Source organism: Macrobrachium rosenbergii, chromosome 7, assembly GCF_040412425.1.
Source record: "Macrobrachium rosenbergii isolate ZJJX-2024 chromosome 7, ASM4041242v1, whole genome shotgun sequence".
Lineage (NCBI taxonomy): Eukaryota > Metazoa > Arthropoda > Malacostraca > Decapoda > Palaemonidae > Macrobrachium > Macrobrachium rosenbergii.
Window position 1 is genome coordinate 31,714,254 of NC_089747.1, and position 16,623 is coordinate 31,730,876.

At 44.5% G+C, this 16,623-nt stretch overlaps 1 protein-coding gene across 4 annotated transcripts in view; it reads right to left on the bottom strand.

Moving 5' to 3' along the window:
• LOC136840280 (transmembrane protein 186) overlaps positions 1-16,623 on the bottom strand; it is a 104,680-nt gene that overhangs the window by 12,207 nt on the left and 75,850 nt on the right. The window lies entirely within an intron of this gene.

Here is a 16,623-nt window from a genome sequence, read left to right on the forward strand (position 1 = left end):
CTGAATAAAATAGAAGGTCTGGGTGTACTGGGAGAAGAGACTTCCCTTCCTGAAGTCTTTCTCCGCATGTCCACCACCGGAGATCCTCTATGATTTCCGATGTAATCAGGAAGATGAAAGAGTCTGGTTGGGTTTTCTGCACCAATTCGCTTTGAGGAAAAATTGAAGGGGTCTCATGTGCAGTCTGCCTAGATTTACAAACTGATCTACTGAAGCGAGGGTCCCAAGAAGACTCACCCACTGCACTGCCGAGCAGGAAGGAAGAGCAAGGAACTGACTGACAATTTGAAGACAGTTCTCGATGCTTTTGGGCGACAGAAAACCCTGAAAAGTCCAAGAGTTCAGTATCATCCCTAAACAGAGAATCTCCTGAGTCAGTGTCAGAAGAGATTTCTTGATTATGAGAATGCCTAACTCATGTGTCAAGCGAAGAGTTCTTCTCAAGTCCTCCGTGCACTTTTCCTCCTCCGACGAGTGGAGAAGCCAATCGTCTAGATATAGGTTGATGCTGATTTCCAGAAGGTGAAGCCAATTCCCCAGAGGAGCAAGGATTCGTGTGAAAACTTGAGGAGCCATTGATAAGCCGAAGCATAAGGCCCGGAACTGTAGTATCTTGTCCTGAAAAACGAAGTGTAGAAATTTTCGTGAGTCGGGATGAACAGGGATGTGAAAATACGCATCCTGCATATCCAGGGTGACCATCCAGTCCCCCTGTTGTACTGAGGACATGGCTGAGCGAACAGTCTCCATATTAAACTTCGTCTTCAGTACAAACACATCCAAGGCGCTGACATCCAGAACGGGCCTCCAGCCCCCCGAGGCCTTCGGAACCACGAAAAGGCGATTGTAGAAACCCTCTGAATGGGGATCTAGCACTTCTTCCACTACTCCTTTGGAAAGAAGGAATTCGACTTCTTGAGAGAGAGCCAAAAACTTTGTGGAACCTTTTGAATACGCTGTCAAGGCGATTGGAGATGTAACTAAAGGAATGGAGTAGCCCTCCTTGAGAACCTTTATCACCCAGGGGTCTGCTCCTCTGCTCTCCCATTCTTTCCAATAAAGTAGAAGTCTGACTCCTACCTGGGCGAGGAGGATAACTTCTCACTTCTTGGGGTTGGATTCGTAGGAGGTCGCAAGTTTGATCTAGGTCGAGGCTGGGTCTTAGCTCTCCCTCCACAAAAGGGTTGAGACTAAAGAGGGGAGAATGATCTTGATGTGGAAGGCAGGGCTCTTTTGGACATCTAGTGGACTGTGCCAACAAGTCAGTGGTGGACTTACTCTGCAAGTCCAAAAGAATGTCCTTCACTATGTTTTGAGGAAAAAGGTGAGACTTGTCTAAAGGAGCAAAAAGTAGAGCTGACTTCTGAGTCGGTGAGACTCCTTTCGAGGTAAACAAACACCAAAGCTCCCTCATCTTAAGGACGCCCATAGAAAATAGGAAGGCAAGTTCTAAAGAGCCATCTCTAATTGCTCTGCCCGAGCATGAAAGAACTCCTAGCCAATCGGAGGCAAAATCTTCAGCTAGATCAGGGCAGTCTTCATTCTTCCTCGCTAGCACCCTGATGGCCCAATTGAGGAAACTAAATATCTCAAACACCTTAAATACATTCTTGATAAGATGATTCAGTTCAGCTGAGGAAAATGTTATCTTGGCCGACAAAAAAGCCATTCTACGGGATGAATCCACCATACCAGAGAAGTCCCCTTGGGAGGAGGCAGGAACTCCCAAGGAAGGAGCTTCCCCAGTGGCATAGTAAGAGTACCTCATCTTCAACAATTTGCTAGGAGGAAAAGCAAATGTCACTTTGTCCTGTTCTCTCTTAGCGGCCAGCCAGGCATGAACTTCTTTGAGAGCCTTCTTCGAGGAGGAGGAGGAAAGAACTAGCTTGGGTAACCTGGTACCTTCTGATGAATGCTTTTTCATGAGGAAGGTAGAAGCTGGAGAAGTAGGTGAAGCAGGCATGTAGAAATCAGGGAAATTATCCAGGAGGAAACAAAGAAGAGACGAGTAAGAGAAGAGGGAACCGTATCCTGAACAATCTCTTCCTCTTCCAAAGACATAGGAGACAATGATTTATCCTTGGACTCTGCAGCAGAAGAGGATTTCTTTAAAAAACCCATAAGCTCAGTCAATTGGCACTTGAGTAGGGCTAAAGAATCTTCCTGGACCAATGAAGAAGACCGAATAACAGAAGAAGGTGTATGGGCTCCAGAAGCAGAAGCCGGGAGTTCGGCTGTTGGCATCGGAAATTTGGGAGTTGGTGCCAGGCTCTCTAGAGCGGAAGTCTGGCGCAAGACGGCGGGCACTAGGCGCTCATCAGCGGTATTCTGGCAGCACGAGACGGCAGGTGCCGGGCGCTCATCAGCGGTAGTCTGGCGTGAGGCAGTGGGCGCTCATCAGCAGAAGTCTGGCGCGAGTCAGTGGGCACTTGGCGCTTGGAAGAAGTCGGAAGAAATCGGATGCTTGGAAGAAGTCAGGCGCTTAGAATGCTTATAGCGCTCAGGACTGTCTCTGAACAAATGACGACGATGAGCAGGAGAATCAGGCTGGACTTGAAAACTACAGGAAGGTTGTGGGCTAGACTCCCTGTACCTCTTGACAGCCAGGGGAGAAGAGTCGCTAACATCCACACGTCTCTTGAGTGGGCATGAAGATGTAGAGTAGCGATATGGGAGCTTCTTGTGCAGACTGGAAGATTCTGAATCAGAAGAAAGTTGATGCAAAGGAACGCCTTTCCAATGGCATTTAGTCGAAGCCTGGGAGTGCACGACAGGCTCGACAGAGGGGGTGACTGCCCATGGGCAAACCCCACCAGCCTCCCTTGGACTTCCGGTATGTCTTCTCCCCGGTGCGGGGGAGCGGGACAGTGACCTTCATCTAGGAGCACTGGTGGGACAGACAGCCACCTCCTCAATATACACAGCACTCTCACTTCTCATTCCACTGTCAATACTTAAATTTTTTCCATTAGAGATTTAATAGCTGATCCCATTTCCATAATAGTACTAGATAATACACTAAATTTCTGATCAAACCTAGATTCGAGGCTGGCAATGGCACTAAGAGCAGAATCATGGAAACCTGGAACAGGAGTAGATGGTAAAGTAGGAGGACTTAGAATAGGAGGAGGAGGAGGAATTGGAGGAGTGATAGTTCTGTCATCCCCTACACTTTCCAATGGAATGGGATCTACATTGGCCCTACTTTCAGCCCTAATGGCTGCTTTCCTCGTTTTATCTCTTTCTAATTTCTCTAGCTGAGATTTCAAGGTTTTCCATTTCTTATCCTCCCAAACCTGACACTGTATGCAAGTATTATCCGTCCTACATTCTTGCCCCCTACATTTAGTGCATTTTGTATGAGAATCGTAAGAAAGCTTAGTTAGCCTAGTTCTCCAACCCTCAGAACAAAAGCGAATACTAGATGAACTGGAATCCGACATCGTTAACTAAATAACACCTCGAACAACAATTCGACAATGGTAGCAAGCCACAAAGCAACAAATTCTGAATACTTCACCAAATTCATGCAAAGAAAATCTGAAAAGCGAAGAAGCAGCTGCATGAAAACTTCTGATGTTAACTGGAGCCGGCAGAAAATAAACTGAGCTCTCCACTGGGTTGTTTCCTCGAGTCCTGGATGGTGGGCAGGACCTTATCACCTACACACTAACGATAACAGCACCACCGCGCGAATTTTGAATTTTTAAGCTCCCGTAGGTTAGTGAACCAATAACTATGCAATTACTTGGTAAGTTACTTATATAAAATGCCACTTATTAAGTTCCAATGTAAGAATGTGTAGGCTAAAAACATGCATTTAACAGTTAAGTTAGGCATGAGTACAGTATAGCCTAGGCTAACCAACAAAATTGATGCTGTTTGACAAAGACTCTGTCCTAAATGAACGTTTGTATTACAAGGAACCAATATACTTTCACAATGTACACATCTACTGTTAAAAAGCAAGAAACATTAAAGAAACTGCGGGAGTCAGACTTTCCATTCCTCAACTTTAACCTCAAGATGAAGATTTGTCCATCTTTGACATCTAGTATCAGTTCCAAAGGAATGACAAGATTATGGATCTTGGTACAAAAAATTAGGCTATGGAAGATTGACTTGTTATGTATAGTCTTAGTTAATTGTCTCAAAATGAATGGTAGCCTCCGAATGTAGGCTAAATCACAACAATTGACATACCAATACTGTATACAGTAGCCATAAGTAGTAATAACATTATTTTTTTTATTCAAAACCTAAACAATGTGTCCAGTTGAAAATTTATTTTCATGATAAAATTAAGTTTGCATCAAACTGTAATGGGTAATTTCATAAAATAGTTTCAACTCACTTGGCAGCTTAAATTTTAAAAATTGGTAATATTTTTGTTTTCATGAAGAAAACCCACTACAGTATCAGGGAACATAAAAACAACATTGCTGAAGACTCAATTCATTTGTGCCCTTACATCCATGAGAGGGGAGGAGGGAGGGCTCCGATTCTGTAATTACTTGGTAAGTATATATGAAACTTAATTTTATCATGAAAATAACATTTTCAAATAAGTAACTTACCAAGTAATTACATAGCTGAATCCCACACTGATAGGTGGTATACATGGACAGATTCTACTCCAAAACATTCAGTAATTGAAATGAATTTGAAATAGAAAAGTTGCTAGCATTGATACAATGCATGTTGTTTCCTTACCTGGTAAGAGAGCTACTGCAGGTAGATACTGCCACTGGTTGCTGCTCATCTTAACCTCTAGTGGCGTGGCAGTATAGCTGTGGAGTGTCTCTACTTTAGGTGAGAGCTTTGGAGCGAAGGACATGTCTGATGTCTCGCTAAGCATCAATAAGTGCCTTTGCCCTGGGTGCAATACCACAATAAAAACAACCAGACAATGCTGTCACCTACACTGAAATAAAAAACCACCACCCATCCACTAAAAACTGGTGATTTAGAAAGGTACATGATACCTCCAGGCTCCCAAGACTCAAACCCTATATCAAGGAGAAGACATAAAGGATAGAAGGAATGCTTCCTATGCCCATTTTTCAATACCATGCCAGCCACTGACAAATTGAGATTATGAAATAATGCTTTGTTGGTATAAAACTAAAAACATCAAATAAATAATGCGTTGCAAAAATCAATTTACACCTCCAATAAGTGGACTGTAAAAAGGAAGAGATAGACAAAATATGTCTAAAAGCTAACAAGGTAGTTACTGCTCTGATCTCATGAGCTTTAACCTTAACTGAGATCAATAAATCAATTCAAAGTGCACTTAAGCTAATAAGGTCCCTTAGAAAGAATAACAATGCGTTCTTAGAAAGGGGTTGGGAAAGATTCTTCACAGAGCACCAGAGTAGCTAGAAGGTCCTCTGATTTTCTCAGTTCTGTCTAAGTAATATCTTAAGGCTCTCACAAGGTACAGAGTTCTTTCCTCCATCAACTTTTTAGTGGTAAAAGAATGGGCCAGGGCTTGGACATCACCTCATTCTTGGCCAGAAAACTGACTAGTAAATGAACAGACAAAACCTTGTGAAAATCAAACCCTTTTATCAATAGCAGTTTTCACTGACCCATTAAATTGCTAAAATTTTAATAAGAAACGGAGCTCAAACCCTAATTGAACCAGAAGCCACTTTAAAACAACAAAATATCCCATTCCAGGCAACAAACTAGTTCTTATTTTCTTGTGTCGAAGGATTTGTTAAAGTGAAAGATCCTGGAATTCAAAAGTCAGATCCAAACCTGTGTCAAAAATACAGAAACCAGCAGTAATTATGTAACCTCTAATGGTATTAAGATTAGACCCTAGAGGATCTCAAATAGGCAGAAAATCTGCAATCTGCAACTGAGGTATGAAAAGATCAGATGTATGTCTTTGCACCAGCTAGTATCCACTTGGCTTGGTAGACCTTGCAAGAAGACTGATGTCTACATCTTGCAATAGCCTCTGCAACTGGTCTTGAAAAACCTTTTGCTCTGATGAGTTTCCCGACAGTTTGAAGCCTGTCAGGGCAAGAGCAGATAGTCCTTGATGAAATCGTCTGAAATGAGGCTGTCTGAGAAGACTTGGTCTTTGTGGAAGTAGCCTCTGGAAGTCTACTAGCAGCTTGAGGAAGTATGGGAACCACTTCTTCAGAGGCCAGAATGGAATTACTAAAGTCATTGACAGATTATGATGGGTTAGAAATCTATTTAAAACTTCCCTGACCATGTTGAATAGAGGGAATGCATATAGGTCCAAGTTCAACCAATTCTGGAGCATGGCATCCATCGGCCATGCCAGAGGGTCCAGGGCTGGAGAACAGAACAGTGGAAGGTGATAATTCCTTGATGTTGTAAAATAAGTCTTCATGTTCAATTTCCCAGTTTCCATAGGTTAGAGGAGAGACTATTCAAACCTGTGAATGTAGACTCCATTCTGTGGGAAGGACCTGTTTTGTTGCTGAAGCAGCTGTTTGTCCATCTACAAAAGGAGGTTTCAACTTGCCAGCATGAACCAAAACAGACTGATCTTGGTCTGATTCTGTTCTGCCCACAGAAGAAGGTCCCTTGTTGCCTCACAGAGGGAGAAGAAGTGAGTCCCACCTCGCTTCCTGGCGTAAGACAGAGCAGTGGTGTTGTCCAAGTGGAACACCACTGTCTTGTTGAAAGTCACAGTCGAGAAGGATTGAAGGCCTAAATGGACTGCCTTCAATTCTCTGATGTTGATATGAAGCTTTCTCTGGACCATGTCCTGGAAACTTCCATGTTCCCCAGAAGGGATCCCCAACCTAGATACAATGTGTCTGAGTAGAAGTCTAGGTCAGGGCTCAGAGGAAGAAGAGACTTTCCTTCCAAAAGTCTTCTTTCAGACAACCACCATTGCAGGTCCGTCTTGATCTCAGTTGCTACGGGAAAAACAAATGAATTTGGGTGAGTTCTCCTGTCCCAGCTGGCTTTTAAAAGAATTAAGCACACTCACATGGAGTCTTCCTAACCTGACAAACTGCTTGATGGAGGCTAGAGTTCCTAACAGGCTCATCCACTGGTTGGCCGAACAAGACGTAAGAGAGACAAAGCTGCATACCTTCTGAAGACAGGATTCGATTCTCTTGAGGGACGGAAGAGCCAAAAACTCCGAGAGTTGATTGTCATCCCCAAATTAAGAATTTCTGTACCAACAGAATCAACAAAAACATTAATGAAGATTGATGATTAATCCTAGATCTTTTATCAAAATATGTTTTCTAGGTCCAATCAGCCATTTCCTTTGAGGGGATCAAAGATGTTTCATCCAAATGCTGGTGTCCCCAGTTAACCTCAGGTTTACCAGTTAAAACACATTCATTTGTTAACAGTGTTTGGTTTTTATGGTGAATCAACAAAAACGTTAATAAAGATTTTCAGTTGCCAGTAAGAGGTTTATCATGCCAATATATCCATTTAATATTATTAAGATCATACTCACTTTTGGTGTTGTATATGCCTTTAATTTGGTTAACAGCAATTTTCAACCAATAAACGAACCTCCGCCGTTAACCAGGGACTGCCTGTACAGGGAGATGTTTATTCCCATAAAGTGGAGCCACGTTTTGCAAGAGGGCAAGTCTGTAAACACTTGAGGAATGCCGATGATCCGCTGAAGCACAAGCTAATGATATTAACACTTTTAATGGAAAATACCGATAATAACTTCCTGGAGTCCAGATGGATTATAACATCGCAGTATGTGTAATTCATGTTGATGGTAATCATCCAGTCACCCTGGTGAATGGATGACAAGACTGTCTAGTTCGTTTCCATCCTGAATTTTGTCTTCTGGACGAAGAAATTTAAAGCCCTAACATCGAGAACAGGTCTCCAACCCCCAGATGACTTGGGGACTACAATTAGATGGTTGTAAAAACCCTCTGTTTTGACATCCTTGACCACCTCTACAGTTCTTCCTGATAAGGGAAGCAACTTCTTCTGAAAGGGCCAAATACTTCTCTGAACCTACTGAAAGTAGGCAGTCAATACGATGGGCGTATTGACTAAAGGAGGTTTCTCTCTGAACAGAACCTTTACAATACTACCCATTGTCTGCTTTGGTAGACTCTCCATTTCTGCCAGAAATGGAGAAACCTTCTGGCTCCTCCTGGTGCACAGGATTGAGTCTTCACTTCCAAGAAGAAAAAGAGAGTGGAGACTAGCTTGATTACCCTGGCCGAGAAATGCACTTTGTCCTTCAGGACTTTTAGCCACCCCTAAAAGAACAGATTCACTAACAATTGATTTTCTGGTCAAACTGATTTGAGACCCAATGGGATTGTAGGAACAATGCCATGCAAAGGAGTATTTTACAGGAGGGGGCTGGTGATTCTCCAAGAGAAACAGGAATCTAACTTAACATTATCAACCAATAAGAGACTTAGGCTAAGGTCTCTTCTAAATCAAACCATTTTATGAGCGGACTCTGACACCATTTCCAGGGCTCACATTCTCCTAATCCGGCTGCCTTTCTCCTGGAGAAGGAAAAAATCACAAACTTGATTCATGAGAAACTTGAGAAAAGAACTTGGGTCAGATCACTGAGACCCTTGGTTCAAACCATAAAATGAATAATAATCTTCTTCTACAGTATTCAAGAGTCTCCCCACCAAAAGCTGGATCTGTGCTTGATAAGAAGTTGGTACAATGAAAGGTTAACAAAAATGGGCCAGTGTACCAAACACAAATGGGAAAAAGAAAAATGGAACTTCAAAGTTTGGCATCAATCAAGCAGTCAATCGCATCAGTTAAAGGCCAAATATCAAAAACTGTTTGCAACAGATTCTGTATTGGGCAATAAAGAAAATTATAATTTGGAGAGCTGGTTTTTAGGGAAAAGAAAGGAAAGATCAAAAACCACCAACAAATGTGGACATATTCCCATATTTTCTCTCTACAGTCAAATTTCACTTTTTAAAGAAATGAAATTTAAAAACAAAGTTTTACAACAGTGAAGCAAAAACCTTCCATTTGCCCTGGCTGCACATAACTGTCATTTCGTAGTGCTGAGGAAATGTAAATCATATATACTTGTGGCACCATTCAAATCATGTTTAACTAGGAGTTTAAACTACCCTTTCTCTTTATCGTATAATCCCATAATTGAAGAGGTCAAACCAGGTGGAAAAATGGTCAGAATTTTACACAAATCCCAAACAGGGCTCGAGTCTAGTAAGGAAAACGGTTATACAGAACAAACTATAGAAGATAAATAGCACAAAAAAAATCATTATATACTTTCTCTTTCTGTCTCTTTCAAGTTTATCTTAATGTGAAAAAAACCTTTTTTTCTCTCTTCCCAGACCCCTGCATTCAAACAAGAAGTACTAAATCTTTCATGTTGACACTTGTTTAACTGGTAGCAAAAATGTTAGGAATCATAAGATGCTTATGTATTCTCGTCATCAGGTTCACTGCAATACTCTAATGTTGATAAACTTTATGCTTTTAACAATTAAAATGATATTTTAATGATAAAATAAAGTTTGTTCATACTTACCTGGCAGATATATATAGCTGTATTTCTCTGAATCCGACAGAATTTCAAAACTTTCGGCACACGCAGTGGGAGATCAGGTGGTTAGTACTCATTCCCGCCGCTGGGAGGCGGGAATCAGGAACCATTCCCATTTTCTATTCAGATTTTCTAGTGCCACTGTCTCCTGAGGGGAGGTGGGTGGGCACTATGAATATATATATCTGCCAGGTAAGTATGAACAAACTTTATTTTATCATTAAAATATCATTTTGTTCATGAAACTTACCTGTCAGATATATATATAGCTGAATCCCACCATTGGAGGTGGGACAGACAGAATAGGATTTAGGAAACAAACACAAATGTAGGTGATTGACGCCTTGGTTCCTTACCTGTTAGCATAGCTGACTTCAAGTGATTACTGTCACCCAAGTCTGCTTCTGCTTTACTAGAGTCTCCAGCAAGGTAGGGACCTATAAAGCTGGTGAGTTCTAGATGACCTGTCAACGGGGCGTGACCACAATGGGACTAGACCATATTGACCATACAAGAGGGCAAAAGGAGCAAAACCAACCACCTGACCAAGCCTAACTAAGCCATTGAACCTAACATAAACTAAAGCTAACAATTGGGAAGTCCACCATCAATGGCCACCCAACAACCAAAAATACAAAACAAGATTAAAAATACCAACCTTCTAAAGGATAGGATGAGTGTCATCTCTTCCCCCAACATTGTGTCTGCGGAAACGTATGGTCCCAGCGAAGAGCAGTCTTCAATGTCGTCTTCACATCCATCAGGTAGTGTGAAGCGAACACTGAGTTACTTCCACCAAAAAGGTGGCACCCAGAATGATCATTGAGTGACATATTCTTCTGAAAAGCCACTGAAGTCGCAATGGCTCTCACTTCATGAGCATTGACTTTCAGAAGTCTCAAATCACCATCTTGACAGGATGAATGGGCCTCTTTGATCGTGTTCTTAAAAAGAATGCCAGAGCATTCTTGGACATAGGTAAGTCAGGTCTTCTTCAACTGAACACCACAGATTGTCCGAGGGGCCTCGACTTTCTTTCGTCTTGCTAAGTAGAATTTGAGAGCCCTGACAGGGCACAGGACTCTCTCTGATTGTTGTCCAGAATCTCAGCCAAACCTTTGATTTCAAAACTCTTGGGCCAAGGGTTTGAAGGGCTTTCATTTTTGGCTAGGAACAAAGGGCTTAGGAGCAAACAGCATTATGTCCTTTAAAGCCAATATGCTTACTAAAGGCTTGAACTTCACTAACCCTCTTTGCCGTCGCCAGAGCAGTTAGGAAAATAGCCTTTCTAGTAATGTTCTTGAATGAAGCAGAAGACAGAGGTTCAAAAGAACTGGACATAAGGAACCAGGACAACATCCAAATTCCAAGAAGGAGTCCTGGGCTGAGGCACCTTGACAGTCTCAAAGGATCTCAAGAGATCGTGAAGGTCCTTGTTGTTAGAAGATCCAGGCCTCTGTGCCTAAAAACTGCCGACAGCATACTTTATAGCCCTTAATAGTCGAGACTGCCAGTTTATCCTTCACCCTCAGATAAGAGGAAGTCTGCTATCTGGGGCACAGAGGTCGTGGTGGAGGAAATGCCCTTGCTTTCTGCACCATCTCCTAAAACGGTCCACTTGGATTGATAGACAAATTGCTGGAAGAGGTCTCCTGGCACTGGCAATAGCTTTGCCACTGGTCTCGAAAACCTCTCGCTCTGGCCAGCTTCTCATAGTCTGAATGCAGTCAGACTCAGAGCGGGAGGTTTTTGTGGTACCTTTCGAAATGGGGCTGTCTGAGAAGATCCACCCTCATGGGCAGAGTTCTTGGGAAGTCCACTAGGAAGGACATGACCTCTGTGAACCAATCCGCTGCTGGCCAAAAGGGGGCTATTAACGTCATCCTCGTTCCTTCCGACGCTGCAGAAACTTCCTGATGACTTCTCCCAGGATTCTTGAAGGGAGGAAAGGCGTAAAGATCATCCCTTTCCAATCCCAGAGAAGAGCATCTACTGAGATTGCTCCTGGATCTAGAACAGGGGAGCAGTAAAGAGGAGCCTCTTTGTTCTGGAAGTTGCAAAGAGATCCACCAGGGGACGTCCCCATAGCCTCCACAGTCCTTGACACACCTCTTGGTGATGGGTCCATTCGGTCGGTAGCAGTTGATGCTGCCGACTGAGAAGATCCGCACGGATATTCTCCACGCCTGCAATGAACCTCGTGAGGATCGTGATCCCCGTGCCTGGGTCCAAGCAGGATCTCCTTTGCTAAAGGATGAACAGGGACCGAGAGTGAGTTCCCCCCTGTTTCTTGAGGTATGCTAGGGCTGTGGTGTTGTCCGAATTGATCTGGACAACCCGACCTGAAACTCGGCTCCTCGAAGAAAAGAAGGGCCAGCAGGATAGCCCCAATTCTTTGAGATTTATGTGCCAGGACACCTGTTCCCCTCTCCAGGTGCCTGACACTTCTTCCCCCTCCCAGTGTTGCTCCCCATCCCGAAATGGACGCGTCGGAAAACAACACTAGGTCGGGGCTCTGAAGGTTGAAGAGAAAGGCCTTCTGCCAACTTCAGAGGATCGAGCCACCACCTCAGGTGATTCTTGACAAAGGGAGAGATCTTCAGAGAAACTCTTCCAGATCCTCCTTGTCCATCCAGTTCTCTGCAAGGAAAAACTGGAGCGGTCTGAGATGAAGTCTTCCCAGGGAAACAAACTTCTCCAGTGATGAAATGGTCCCCAGCAAACTCATCCATTCCCTCACCGAGCATGTTTCTTTCCCTAGAAAGGCTGAAACTTTTTCTAAACACTGCTGTTGTCTTTCTTGAGATGGAAAAGCTCGAAAAGCCACTGAATCCATCTGAATCCCCAGATAAACGATGGACTGAGTCGGGATCAGATGGGACTTTTCTTCGTTCACCAGAAGTCCTAGGGACTTCGTCAAATCCAAAGTCAAATGAAGGTCCTCCAGACACCTTAATTGAGAAGAGGCTCGGATGAGCCAATCGTCCAAATAAAGAGAGACTCTATTCCTCCAAATGAAGCCACCTTGCAACATTCCTCATGATAACCCGTGAAGACCATAGGGAGCTGTGCTGAGTCCGAAGCAAAGAGCTCTGAACTGAAATACCTGTCCCCCAGGACAAACCTCAGGTACTTCCTTGACTGAGGATGTATAGGGAACGTGAAAGTAGGCATCCTGTAAGATCCAGAGAAACCATCCAGTCTCCTGGTCTTAAAGGCTCCGAGAACAGACTGGGACGTTTCCATCTTGAACTTTTCTTTTAAAAACGAAATGGTTCAACTTGCTGACGTCCAGGACTGGTCTCCATCCTCCCGACTGTTTCGGGACTAGAAACAGCCTGTTGTAAAACCCCGGGATTGTAAATCCGAGACTTGCTCCACAGCTCTTTTCTCGAGCATTTGCTCCAAGAGGTCTAAAAGAATCTGTTGCTTCTCCTGATGATAGGATGGCGACAGATCCCTGGGCGAAGTGCACAATGGAGGCAATACGAGGAAAAGGGATCTTGTATCCTTTCTCTATGACTTCTTGGGACCAGCTGTCCGTCCCTCTCTCTCTCCAGGCTCCCGCAAAAGAAAGAAGCCTGGCTCCTACAGGTGTCTGGAGGTCGTTTGAGAGTCACTTTTTGCCCCTGGTTTTAGAAGGGGCTGCTCCTCTGGAAACCTCTTCCTCGAAAGGACGATCTAGAGGAAGAAGCTCCTCCACGAAAGGGCTTCTTCTTCTTGGAAGACAGAACCAAGGAAGAAGTCGAAGGGACTGCAGGACGTCTAGAAGAATGGGCCAGGAGGTCTTGAGTGGCCTTCTCTTGCAATGTGGAGGCCATCCTTGACTAAAGACTGGGGAAAAGATGATGCTAGAAACAGAGGCGAACAATAATTCTGCCCTCTGAGACAGGAGAGACCGACTTGGAGGTGAAGTTGCAGTACAAGGCCCTCTTCTTTAAAGGCCCGTACAAAAATGGGCAGCCAGTTCTTCTGAGCCATCCCTGACAGCCTTGTCCATGCAATTTAAAGGACACTGGACAAGCTCCCCAGGCTAATGGAGTCAGGGCTTCTAAGCCTGCAAGTCTAAGCTCCCAGGCACCAGTCCAAGAAATTAAAAACTTCCATGGTGCTGAAAAGTCCTTTCAGATGATGATCTGTCTCAGACAAAGACCAAGAAACCTTAGCAGCAGACAGAGGAGGGACCTTCTGGGAGCGTCGACAAGGCTGGCAAAATCTCCTTGAGATGAAGAGGAAGGTACTCTAGAGCCAACCTCCTCTCCTGTCTCACTACCACATACCTGCCTTGCCACTAATCTTGATGGAGGCAGGGCAAAAGAAGTCTTGCACTTGGGCCTTCCTTCCTCCATCCAGGTGTTAACCTTGCTTGAAAGCCCTCTTGTGTGAGAGAGATGAAGTCATCTTCACAAAACCAGAAGAAATTGTGTTTTGGACGAAGCTAACTGTGAAGGAGGAGGGAGAGAGCCGAGGGTTGAAACTTGTCACCGAACAAGACCTTAAGAAGCCTAGTTAACACTTGGTAGTCTGAAGAAGAGGAAGCAGAAGATGCTGATGTCAACTGCAGGCTCCGAAGTCGCCAGAGACTTCTCCTCATCAATGGGCGAAGGGGCAGAGAGTCACCCAAAACCTTTGGAGAAACGAAATGGGACTTGAGGTCCGATGTGAAGGAGGGAATCTTCTCTTCCCTGCAGATACCTTAAAGCTCTGGAGCGTCCCGACAAGTCCTGGCGAAAGGCGCGCCTGTGTTGGCAAGAAGGCGACCCTGAAGAGCGTCCATCCGGGCGTCCAGCCTGATGTCCAGCCGGAAATTTATATTTTGCCGAGCATCCTGCAGCATGAGCGTCAGAGCAGAGAAGCGTCCTGACGCATGCGGCTTTCCGAGGCGTCCTGGGAAACTGCATGCGAATTTCAAGCGCGCCTGGCGTTGAACGTCACCATGGGGAACTGAGCCCTGAGGAGACCAGGCGAATGCTGAGAAGCAGGACTAAGGTGATGAAGAAAAAGGAGCAGGAGAAGGGGACTTCCTGGACTTCTTGATGGGCAGCTTCAATCCTTGCGACGACGACACGCATTCTGCATCCCTTCTGCAAGAAGAGAAGTCAACTGCGCTGCATCTCCAGCAAAAGCTTCTTGGATGGAGAAGATCTCATATCTGGGGAAGAGCTGATCCTGTGGGAAGACAAGGGCGAGGGGACGCCTTCTTCTTCCTCACAGGAGCTAAAACAGCTCTCTTTCTTGGAGCGACTGGGAGCGCCAAACGCGTCCTCATCTGATGACGTCCTGGTCCTCTTCTGTGGATGGAAAGCTTCAAAATACTCCAAAGACGGTGAAAACTGACGTGAAGTGTCCTCTTCTCTGAAGCTCCTCTTCAGAGGGCGAGAGTCCTTCGAGATTTCCACCCGTCGCCTTTAGGAGGACGCCTCGGGGAAGAAAAGCAGTCCTTGGTTGAATTTGTGCCGAGAGCATGATCCTTGGCAGCCTGGGAAGCGACAACAGGACCTGCCCACGCCAGATCGGTGGGGGGCCCCGTAACCCTCTTATCGGCTTTGACATGCCTTCTCCCTGAGTCCTGGGAGTCTGACAGAGGTCCAGGCCTAGAAGCATTATGGGGCCGATCTGACACCCCTCCAAAACACTAGGGGAACACTACACTTCACAGCACTTTGAAGGCGATGTCAGTTTATTTTCCAGAGCACCAAGGATGGTGTTCATGATCTCCGCCAGGGCCAAACCCTCCGTCAGACACAACCTCAGGGATAAGGCAAAACCACAGGGACAGGTGCAACAATGTCTACATTAGGGTTATCAGGAGAGGAATTAGTACCCTGACTCTTACACACACTCCTGGAGGAAGACCTCTTGATCCTGTCACGCTCCAACTTACAAACATAAGAATCATACAATTTCCAGCTCGCATCAGACAAAGGCTCACACTCCTTGCAGCGATCATTGATCAAACAAATATGCCCCCTACACCTCATGCAAACCGAGTGAGGGTCTACCGAAGCTTTCGGTAGCCTCACCTTACAATCACTCACACAACATACACGAAAGCTAGCAGAACTAGTTCCAGACATATTCAAAGAGCAGTCATAAGCAAAATCAAAACAGTCCACAAAAAAGCGTGTGCCAATCCACAATCCAAAAACCAAAAGTCAAGAGAATACTTAATTGGAAAACTAGTAAGTTAATGAAATCCAGAGACGGAGGTACTGAAAACAGATGTTGACAGTACCGGCGACAGAGAAAATCTGAATAGAAAATGGAATGGTTCCTGATTCCCGCCTCCCAGCGGCAGGAATGAGTACTAACCACCTGGCCATACTGCATGTGCCACACTAGTTTTGAAATTCTGTCGGATTCAGAGAAATACAGCTATATATATATCTGTCAGGTAAGTGTCATGAACAAAACAAAGGTTCAAAAAACCTAAACTAGCACTAACTAGCTCGAAGGCTACCAAAGGTAAGAATACTTCACCAATCTTGGAGAAAATCTCTACCAGAAAGCGATACTAAGTCAAAATAAGCTGCTTCCAACAACTGTGTTCAGTTGTAAGCCGGCAGAAATGAATTGAGCTCTTCAGCTATGTTGTCCCTCTTATTCCCCGATAGCGGGTGAAGCGCTACTGCCATTTTTAATATTTAAGCTGTTGCTATGTAATTACAATACTTAAGTTATATGAAAAGACCCTTTTTAGGAGGCAGAGAGTTCAGGGAATTCCTATGAGGTTCCAGCCATCCAACCACCACACAAGATCCTCTCTGATCGCCCCTCTCAAGGGAACGAGTGGAGAGAGAGGATGGTTTGGAGTTAATCAGTGCCACTTAGGTTGCCAGTGAAATAAACACAAAAGGAGTTGCCCTTGCACAACAAGCTTTCCCAATGATGAAAAGTGGCCATGAGCTCATTGTTCCTATTGAGAAGTAACTGTGCTGTAACCTCCCATAGCTAGCTAACATGCTTTGGGATGATATCTGACTTCTCCCAGTGTATCACCACCCTCTAGGTAGTGACAAAATACAAATAGGCAAGGTAGTCTATTTTAGGTCAGGAACCTGTTCCTTAAACTACTA